The 11,230-nt window shown below is 42.1% G+C and overlaps 1 long non-coding RNA gene across 1 annotated transcript; it reads right to left on the reverse strand.

Moving 5' to 3' along the window:
* Nucleotides 1–1,806: 1,806 nt before the first annotated feature.
* Nucleotides 1,807–2,319, reverse strand: LOC143414958 (uncharacterized). The gene is made up of 3 exons (XR_013095570.1): nucleotides 2,255–2,319; nucleotides 2,043–2,160; nucleotides 1,807–1,953 (listed from the first exon to the last, which is right to left on the reverse strand). It is a non-coding gene; the product is annotated as an uncharacterized LOC143414958 (long non-coding RNA).
* Between the last annotated feature and the right edge of the window lie 8,911 nt (nucleotides 2,320–11,230).

The raw sequence follows: 11,230 nt of genomic DNA on the forward strand, positions 1-11,230 counted from the left end.
GTGTTAAGCTGTTAAGCCCTATGGACTGTTTTTTACCTGCTCTCTCTCTCTCTGGGTTTGTGCCTCAGCAGCCTGTGTTTCCTCAGCTCCTAGTCCAGCCAGGGGCCTTCATAACAGTTTGTCCTGCGTCTGCTGTTGGACTCCCAGGTGTGCCTATCCGGCACCCTGCGGCGACGCCACCGCTTCGCGTCACGTCAGCTGGAGGGTCCGAGGGGTCCGTTCAGCCCCCTGTCTCCGCTGGAGGGTCCGAGGGGCCCGTTCAACCTCCATCAGCCTCTGCAGCTCCGCCTGGTCCAGCCTCAGAGTCTTCGTCCTCGTCTGGCCCAGCCTCAGAGACTTCGTCCTCGTCTGGCCCAGCCTCAGAGTCTCCTGCCTCGACTGGTCCTGTGCCCACCGGGCCTCGGCCAGTACGCCTGACACTGGAGAGCCGCCGCTGCCTTCCGCGCGGCCGGCCTCCTGAACTGCTCCATCTCCTTCGCCGCCGCCGCTGCCTTCCGCGCAGCCGGCCTCCTGAACTGCTTAGTCGTCTCCTTCGCCGCCGCCGCTGCCTTCCGCGCAGCCGGCCCCCTGAACTGCTCCGTCGTCTCCTTCGTTGCCGCCGTTGCCCTCCGCGCGGCTGGCCTCCGGACCAGCTCTGTCACCTGTGCCACCCGCCCGGTCGGCCCCCCGACCGTGTGACCCGTGAACTTTTGTGCCGGTGGGCTCTGGGTCGGCCCCCTGAACTTTATTTGAACTATGGTCTTGTGCTCCTGTGTTTTCTGTTGTTCGTTTTTGTTTTTTGTTCCGGGCCCTCCGTCCTGGGCCCCCGCCACCCGCCCTGGGTCGTTTTCTGTTTGGTTTTTGTTTTCCTGTGTTTGGGCTGTCTGGAGCCAGCCCTTGTGGGGGGGGTGATGTCATGGTCCTGGGCCGGGTTGGCCCAGTATTCTTAGTTCTCTTGTATTTTTGTATTCAGTTCCCTGTTTAGGTTCTGTTTCCGGAGTTGCCCTGTTATGTTGTTCCCTGTGTGCTTTCCCTTTGTGACTCTCACCCCCTGTGTGCCCCTCTATGTATTCATGAGCCCTTGTCCCCTTTCGTGTTTTATTCCATGTTTTCCCCAGCCTGTTATGTCTGTGTTCTCCCCGTGCTCTCTCCTCCTGTCTGAACCTCTGTGTACTTCCTGTTTGACTCTGCCCGTCTCCCGTCAGTGTTATGTTCACCCCGCCCTGTCTCGTTATGGTTATCTGTGTCAGCTGTGTTCCCCGTGTGTTCCCACTTTCCTCGTTAACCCTCTGTGTATTTCTGTCTGCGTCTCCCTCTGTTCGGCGTCGCGTTCTCCCTCATGTTGTGTGTTATTCTCCCCGTGGTTCCTGGTACATCTCATGTTTAGTTTTTCCAGTTTAGTTCAGTACTGTTTTGTGTTTCACCTTTAAGCCAGCATTAAAACTGTGATCTTTAAGTTTATCCCCGTGTCTGTGAGTCTGCATCTTGGGTCCTTCTCCTGCCTGCCACACAACGAATCATGACAGTTTGATTTTGTTGTGTTTATCCGCTGCACCTTAAAGGCCGTTCCATGAAAATAGTGCCAAACCTAAACCGGTCCGTGGCGCATAAAAGGTTGGAGACCGCTGGTTTAGGACACGGACATAGTCTCTGTTATAGTGCCTACACTGTTCACTATTATAGTCTGTTCAGAGAGCTAAGCTTCCACTACTGTAGATATATTCATAGCACTTTGTAGATCTGTTTACCTCATACTGTTAGGTGGGCTGGATTACACAGATGGATTACGTGGCAGAAACACACACGGACGCAGAATAGTTAGTGATGCAAGTTTTTATATACACGAGTAAGGGGGAATATTTACAAGGGAAGGGGCTATATACAGTGATAAATAAAAATGTGCCAGGAGGTAAACACCGAGGCGATGAGACGGAGCCGAAGCATGCAGGTAGGCAGCAGACGCACCGGAGCTACCTGACAACAGGGAACAAAACAGGGCTTATGACATACCGTTGATAGCCGAACGTTAAACACAAGTGGACGGAGAGAGTTGGAGAGCTTACTTGACCACCCAAACCACAGCCGCTGCGGTGAACGCCGCCTGATGGTACGTAGCACTCCGTCGCGGATCCACAATAGTCAACACAAAATCCTAGGTAGGCGGGCAGGCGATGGAACAGGCTAAGACAAAGAAAAGTAGGCGAAACGTGGATCCTTTAAAACATACAGCTCCACAGCGTAAAACCAACAGATGCAGCCTGTGCTGACTAGTTACCACTTGTGACAGCGACAATACTCCGACACCAGACGTCCGTGACTCAGCTCCCTAAGAGCGCTCACCGATGACGTCCGATGCGTCGCAGGTGTGTTGGAATGCCATCAAGCCCAGCCTCGCCTACCTATAACCAAAAAGGAAAACAAAACCCAAACAACAACAATACACCTACCCACCACCTCCTAACACATACATCTGAATATATGTAGCACATCTGTATAATTGTTCATATTACACCTGCATATATAGCTATACAGATCATCTGTATATCTGTCTGTAGTTCATCTGTATATTTGGTCTCTTTGGACATAATCAGTGCATAACTATTCCACCATTTAAACGACCCTCAACTGTATATATCAGTACATCTGTGTATTTGCTCTCTATTTAACTTATCTGTATATAATCGGCTCTTATTGCACTTACTGCACTTTGCACTTCCTATTAGATGCAAACTGTTTTTCGTCACCCTGCATTCACACATGTGTAAAGACAATAAATTTGAATCCTAATAAGCAAAAAAGTGTGAGAGCACCACCAAGAAAGAAGCTAGTGGTATCTTTCTCTGAAATGCACTGACCAGTATCACTGTGTCGTCTTATTTACAGATACTCGTAGAATCATGCTTTAATCAAATATTTTGTGCATATGTTGACAGTGCAGAGCAAAGTTTGTGAATGGAAAGCGTGCTAGTTCCATCTATGTGGGGACGGCTGCAGCTCAGGAGGTAGACCAGGTCGTCCACTAATCTGAAGGTTCAATCCCTGGCTGCCCAAGCCTGCATGCTTAAGTATCCTTGGGCAAGATACTGAACCCCAAGTTGCTCTTTGATACGTTCATCATTGTATGAACATGTGTGAATGTTACATAGAAAGCACTTGGTGCTTGGGTGATAGTGATGTGTCGGTCGCGAACGAAACGGCTCTTAGAGCCGACTCTTTGAAGTCAACGACACGAGCCGACTCCTTATTGGGAGCCATGGTTTCTTTTTCTTTCTCTCACCCTCTCTCTCTCTCTCTCTCTCTCGCACTTTTTCCCGCTTCACTCCGCACGCGAGCCTTGTGCTTTGCGATGGGCAGGGGGGGGAGGGGCGGTAGTTACAGTCAGTAGCACAGGAACAGAGCGGGAGGGAGAGAGAGAGAGAGCCAGGGACAACAACGTCACATTAGAAAGGTATAGTAATCATCCACAACTATTTTCAGTTGGAGATGATAAAGGATTCAGAAAGTTTATTCATGCAGGTCCATATGACAGAGAATATGCATGTTCTTTTTGTTTTCATATTATCATTTATATTTAATTGTGTTGTGGTTTGCAGTGTTTTGTGTTGTTTCACTTTAAATTTGTTTAAAAGGAAAAAGCTGAAAATTTAATTAGTTAAAAGTTGAAATGTGAATAGTTGGTTTTTGTATTATATGATTTATTTATTACATTTTATGTGGAGTGAAAAAATAAAAGTATATTTAGAGAGACAAAGCACGTAAAAACTCCAAAACACATAAAAACTCCAAAACGCGTACAAAACACAACAGAAGTGCTCCAGGATGCTAGGGGGCAGTGTTGAGCTTTTGTTACCTAGTGGCTACACAAGCCAGCAAGTACCAACGACTAGTGATGGTAAATTTGATTCTTTTTACTGAATCGAGTGTTAATGAGTCACTCACCAAAGTGAATTGGATTTTTTGAGTCATTTGATTCACTGAGTCAGTTGACCAGAGAGTGCAAAAATTTTACATTTTCACTCAAACTTAATTTGTTTCCCTTTTCATGTAAATCCCACTGCTAAGATGAATGATTAAAAAAAACCAAAACTATTTTATAGAGAAAAAAAGCAAAAACATTTCTAAAATTAAGCAATTTCCTATCAAAATTGCTTAATAAACATTTATTTTGTTTATTTGTATTTTATTAGTATTTTCCTTAAGTGTGTCAAATATATATTTTCTCATCTAAATGTCCACTGCGCTGTGAGCCAGGGGGCGGTAATGCGCCTTAACATTGGCTGCCAACCAAGAAGAAGAAGAAGCTGTGAGCCAGGAGGGAGGGGGTGAGTGAGTCCTGAGTGATTCGCTTATGCTTACGATAATCGAATTAGTTTGCTAACAGCAACAGGGATGAGTCAGTGAGTCAGTTGGGCTTGTGAATCATGATTCACGAGTCAGTAAAGTGATTCTCGAGTATTGAACGATTCGTTCACGAATCAAACATCACTACCAACGACCGGATGTGGTGTGTGGTAGTAACAGGTAAATGAACTTTTTTTTAAATTATTTGAATATATATGAGTGCTTGTGTATAAACACACAAACAATACACACCTGCTTTCAACTGTGTAATTTAAGTGATCTAGGTAGCTCTGTTTGGAGGTTCAGTTAACGCTAGAAATGTGTTTTGGAGTTTGTACGTGCTTTGTCTCTAGGGGCCACCGTATATATTTATATATAAACATATAAATAAAACCACGTTTTTTTTACATTAGTAATTCATTTTGTGCATAATTTTATATTATTGTTAATAATAAATTAATTAAAGCAACAAAACAACCTGAAGATCCGGTTGGGAGCTGAAAGAGCCGGTTCTCTAAAAAGAGCCGGAAATCCCATCACTATTGGGTGAATGAGGCATGATGTATAAAGTGCTTTGAATGCTCAAGCAGAGTAGAAGGGTGCTACATAAACACTTCATTTTCTTTGTACCATCTCTGTGTATGTGTGTAGGTTTGAGACATTGGTGCTGTCAGTGACACTTCTGAAAGAAAGAAAAGTACAATAAATAATCACCGAGGTGGTGAAATAAGACAGGATCATAATCACGTTCTTGAATGACTTAAATCGAAAAAGGGCTAAAAAGTGGCCTGATTCATGACTCATATCGGTCACATATTTGTCAGTAGTTTGTACTGTGAGCAGCAGTGTAACCCTGAGCTGAGCATCAAAGACAGGCGGTGCAGGCTTAGTCAAATATGATGGGCGAATTTTTAATTACGTTTTCTCCATTGTTTTCCTTGGTCTGACTGTGGAGTTTTGTTTTGAAATTCATGACAGGAAGTACTTCTATTTTTTTTTTTTTTTTTTTTTTTAGAGTTGTAATTTTTTTATTTGTCCACCGGGTGGCGCCCTTGCTTCACATTTTTTTTTTTTTTTTTTTATTAACAATTGGAACAATACAGTCACAAACAAAATAATACATTATAGTGCAAATGAACTCTCGTGGAGGATAAAAAAAAGAACAGTCAATACAACAAAACTAACAGCAAGGATATGGGGGGAGGGGGCTAGACAAAAGATCCACAGTATTAATGGGGAAGAAATTAAAAGGAGCACAGGTTGATACACAATATAGTTAATAATCAAAACAGTAGCAAATGGGAAATGTCATCATAGATTGCGGCAAATCTGCTTGACTTCAGTTTTTTAAGTGACATGAAATAATGTTTAAAGTCATTGATGAACCAAGTAAAGGATGGTTTTCTATTCCTCCATTTACAACAATGTATATGGTATTTACCTAACAGGATGACAATGTTAATCACAGTACAGACAGATGGATGTTGTTTAGCCATATAGAAAATAATATCAGAAATACTAAACTGGGGAATATCGTTGATCTTGAGGGATAACCAGCTGTGTAGTTCTAACCAAAAGGCAGCTGACACAGGACATGAGAAAAACAAATGGTGTAATGTTTCACAGGCTGAATCACAAAATGCACACTGGTTAACCTCAAATTTAAACCTCCTCTTTAAAAATTCAGACACAGGATATATATTATTAATTATCTTGAAATGAGTTTCTTTTACTTTTGGGGAGACAGGCCACTGAATGAATTTTGAGAACGCCTTTTCCATGAGTGACTGGTCCCCATGAAGGGCCTGCAAATATCTACCTGAGTTAAACCCCTGGAAAAGAATAGATTTAAAATTTACACTGATAAATTTATTGTTACATTTACTATCATTTAGGATGCAGTTACCAATTTTTAGGTTTGGCAGCGCTGGATTGACCTCAGAGTGTAGCATTGTGTTGCGTATCAGCTGCCTTAGGGCCAAAGGGATAGCACAGCAAACTTTTCTGTATTCTTTTAATGGACAATTAAAGTTGTGTCTCTTTGAGAAAGACACGTAATCCAATAGAGCACCACTCAAATCCAGCAAGTCAGTTACAAACAAGATACCACTCTCAAACCAGTTCCTGATAAATAATGTCTTTTTGTTAGCAGTTATCACTCTATTGTTCCATAGGGTCGACATATGAGGAGAAAAGTTGTGTGTAAACATCATTTTCCAAAAATGAAGAATCTGTTTGTGAAAATTAGAGAGTGTAACAGGTATTTTACTAGTCTCAAAGTCACATTTTAATAGAAAATCAATTCCTCCTAGTTCCTTAAATAAAGATCTGGGTATATGAAACCACATGGAATCAGACTGAGATAAGCAAGCTCTGAGCCAGTTGATCTTAAAAGTTCCGATCATTGATTCAAAGTCTAAGGCTCTGACACCACCCTTCTCATAATCTTTAACCAACTGTGATCTCTTAATATAGTGGGTTTTGTTTTTCCATAGGAATTGAAAAATAATTGAGTTGGCTTTCCTAATATTTTGGGGAGAAACATAAAGAGAATGACATGGGTAAATTAATTTAGAGATACCTTCAGCTTTGGAAAGGATGACTCTGCCAAATATAGTGATATCCCTGGTCAACCAACGACTAAGGGATTTCTTCATGTCGACGATACGATTGCAGATGTTGTTGTCTTCTCTTCGGGACATATCTTTAGAAATCACTATACCTAAATATTTAACTTCCAGTTCAACTCTTATAGAAGCTATATTAGAATCAGAACACGTGTGAATAGGTAACAATTCACATTTGTTAATATTCAGACATAGTCCTGACGCCTGGGAGAATAATGAGATAGTGTTAAGCGCTTTAGCTACCATGGATTTATCTCTTAAAAACAGTGCAGTATCGTCAGCAAACTGGCTTATTTTGAATTCCTTGTCAAAAATGTTAATACCATACAAATCAGGGTCTTTTTGGATGATAAGTGCCAGCAGTTGAGTGGTTAATATGAACAATTTGGGGGAAATAGGGCATCCCTGACGGATACCTCTCTGCACTTCAAACCTAGGTGTCATTCCAGGGTTAAGCGAGACAGAGCTAGAAATGTTACTGTAAAACATTTTGATCACATTACAAAAGTTATCCCCAAAACCCAGGAAATTCAAGGCTTTAAGCAGGAAGGGATGTTCAACCGTGTCAAAAGCCTTATAAAAGTCCAAAAACAACACTAAGCTTTCTGTCTTTATATACTGGCGATAATCAAGCATATCAAAAATCTATCTAATGTGATTGTGTATATGTCTTCCTTTTATAAACGCCGACTGACATTCATCCACTAAATGTGTTAAACAATCATTTAAGCGGTTCGCATATACATGAGCCAGTAATTTATAATCATTACACAGAAGGGTTTTGGGTCTCCAATTATCCAGAAGTAGTTTGTCTTTGTTGGGTTTTGGAATTAAAGTGATTAAACCTTGTTTCATTGTAGGTGAAAGATTAGTTGATGAGATACATTCTAAGTAAGCACTGTAAAGAGTTAATCTAATGTCATGCCAGAAAAAGGAGTAAAATTCCACTGTTAGCCCATCAATACCTGGTGATTTGCCCCTGGGCATTTATCCGATTGCCTTGTCCAGCTCTTCGATTGCAAGTTTACTCTCCATACGAACCTTTATATCCACATCCAATGTCCCATTAAGGCCTCTAAGACTTTCCAGAAACACAGTGCCATTCTCCGTTGAATAGGTTGACTTGTAAAGGTTACTGTAAAAATGAAGTATTTCCACATTTATTTTGTCATGGTCCTCAGTCAAAACCCCCTTGATATTCAGTGATTGAATCTTCTTATTTGATTGTCTGTATTTTTCTAAATTAAAAAAGTAGGAAGAGTTTTTCTCACCCTCCTCAATCCACCGGGCTCTTGAACGAACATAGGCACCATTGGCTTTCTCTAAGAACATTTTGTCTAGTTGAGATTGAAAAGTGTTTAGTTGTATATGTTCGTCCAGAGATAAATCCTGTTTGCAGCATAGCCTGTTAATTCTTTCAATAATGCTTTGTTGCTCCTGTCTTTTCTGTTTAGCAATGGATTTGCTAATTTGAATTGCTACCTGTTTAACTTGGAATTTAAACCATTCCCATTTGCTCACATGTGACATATCTAGTTTATCAATTTCCACAATTAAATTTCTCACTTCAAGGCAGAAGTTGTCATTATGCAGAAGGTTGTTGTTGAATTTCCAAATAAGGGATTGATGTTTCACCTTGGTTAATGAGATGAATAAGGAAATCAAACAGTGATCAGTTAGAGGGGAAGCGGAGATTTCACACTTAGAAATGTTGTTGATCAAATTGTTAGAGACTAACCAGTAATCAATCCTGGAACACTGACCATTATTAGATGAATTAAACCAAGTAAATTGAGATACAGATGGATTTTTCAGCCTCCAAGCGTCACAGAGACTAACTTTGTTGACCAAATTAAGGATACTTTCATCGTAACTGTGGCATGAGGTCCTGGATGGAAGACGATCTACAGAGGGATCAGGAGCTATGTTAAAGTCTCCCCCCACAACAACTTTGTCAACAAGATAGCTCAATTTCCATTGCTCTAACTGTTCACAAAGGAAGGTTAGAAGTTTCTTATTCTGAGCTCTATTAGTATAACCATATACACACAGCAGAATGTATTTTGAACCATTAATCTCTGACACTATCATCAGCCAATGACCATCAGAATCACTTTTACAGTCTATGACATTTCCCGGAAACCTATTAAATAAAATCATCACTCCAGCTGAGTGAGACGTACCATGACTAAAGAAAGCAGATTCACCCCACTGTGTTTTCCAGAACTTTGTGTCTGCCTCTGCCGAATGGGTCTCTTGTAGAAAGACACAGTTAGCCTGTTGCTCCTTGCAAAAAAGAAAGATAGCCTTACGCTTCACAATGTTTCTTAGCCCCCTGACGTTCAAGGAAATAACAGATAACATATAACACTATTACAAAGGTATTGGGGAAAAGAAAAAGAAACTTAAGAAGACACGCAGGAACGAGCAGCCGTGTCCTGTATAAAATAACTATTCAGTGCAATAACCCTTAACAACCGGGAAATTTTAAATTAAATGACATGCTAAGCAATAGGCTTAATCAACAGCAGCATACCTGAGAGGTGTAAAAGGTCACACAAAAGAAAATCAGTTCGGGTCCACTCTTTGGTTATCAATCAGAGCGTAGCCGTCCTTCAAAAACGCTCTTTCCCTTACTCCTGGCATCCTGGACCAGCGGCCACAGCTTAACTCGAGCCTCCCGATCTTCCTTGGAGAAGTCTTCCTTGAAGTGGATGTTCATCTCCTTGCAAACCCTCGCATGCCTCGATTTCTTCCAGACGTCGTCCCGGACCGTTCTCATGCCAAACTGGATAATTATGGCTCTCGGGGACCCGGAAGATGCAGCGTTCCCCTTCTTTCCCAGCCGATGAACAGTATCAACAGTCTCTCTCAGTTTATCCACAGACAAGGGCACAACTCTGGTGAGAATCCCGATAACTGACTCTCTCGTGTTTTCATCATCTTTCTCAGGAAGACCAGTCAGCCTTAGGTTCCATCTCCTCTTATATCGAGCATGTTCCTCACAGGAGCTGCGCAGGGATTTGTTTTCTTTCTGCAGCTCACCAACTTTCTCCTGGAGTTCTACTATACTTTCTTTATTTTTTCTTATTTCCGCCGTGTTCATGTCAATGCGCTTTTCAAACTTACGCAGCAACGCCGTCTGTTCATCCATCTTTTGCGTTAACACATTGACTGCTTGCAAGATTGCTGCAGCGGTGTCCTCCTCCTCCAGCGGCTGCGCTCGCACCCCTCTTGCTTTCTTCGGGTTAGGGCTTTTCGTCGGAGTGTGAGCCCAGTTGATTCTGGAGTCCTTGGAAGTCATGTCAGTGATCTCCAAATCTTGAATATCCTCCTCGTCACACGCCTCCCTCAATACCGAAACGTTGTAGTCATGATCCATCGTGATCATAGAACAAGTATCAAAATTAACCCCGGACAAATTACAAATTAAAGCTGGTTTACAGTTAGTTCTCCAGTGGCTGGTTGAAGTGCACAAAAAGCGCAAAAAACGGGTTATTGCTTTTAATAAATTCAGAGTTTCAGGACAAAAAAAGCCAAAAAGTTCGGACGCCTGCAGTAAAGTTGCTGCTCACTCCGCCATCTTGTTTCCTCCTTAGGAAGTACTTCTATTTACTAAAGCTAAACAGAAAAACAGAGTAGCCCCCACTTCTCGCGTGATTCTGGCTTCACAGCAGCAGGGGCGGAGCGTGGGGGTGGCTTAATGGGCTTAAGCCCGGGTTGTTTTGTCAGAGGCCCGGGGTCTTTTGGAGTGTAATTTTTTCATAGTTAGATGCCTGGCTGACAACTGTATAAAACAAAAACTACACACAATATTCGAAGCACATAGTGCACACTGTGGGAATTTACGACTGTGCGTGAATCCCCCCTGATATTGGTATGATCCGAGCTCAGACAGTAAGCGGGGGGCGGGGCAGCTGCTGCCTGCGAGTGCGCTGTTGGAGAAACGCAGCCAGGCAGACAGAGGAGAACTGAAGTTCGACCAGGTACCAAAGCAAATCATTTGTACTGTACAAATAATGTAAATATGACGGTGCATCACGAAAGATTGATATCAAACTGATCACTTGACCAATATTACGTTACTCGCTCTTCAAGTGAATCAACAAATGGCGAAATGAAAAGCCGAACAACAACAAAGCTGTTTCTTTAGAGAGTCTCAGCTTACATGTGTTTATTTCATATTTTCAGTTGTTTCCCTCCATGGCTAAATAAATCGGTTTCAGTAATGCACTGATATACAAGAATGGACATAAGGAGCTTCTTTCAAAGAAAAAACTCTG

This window comes from Maylandia zebra, linkage group LG23 (assembly GCF_041146795.1).
Source record: "Maylandia zebra isolate NMK-2024a linkage group LG23, Mzebra_GT3a, whole genome shotgun sequence".
NCBI classification, from domain to species: domain Eukaryota; kingdom Metazoa; phylum Chordata; class Actinopteri; order Cichliformes; family Cichlidae; genus Maylandia; species Maylandia zebra.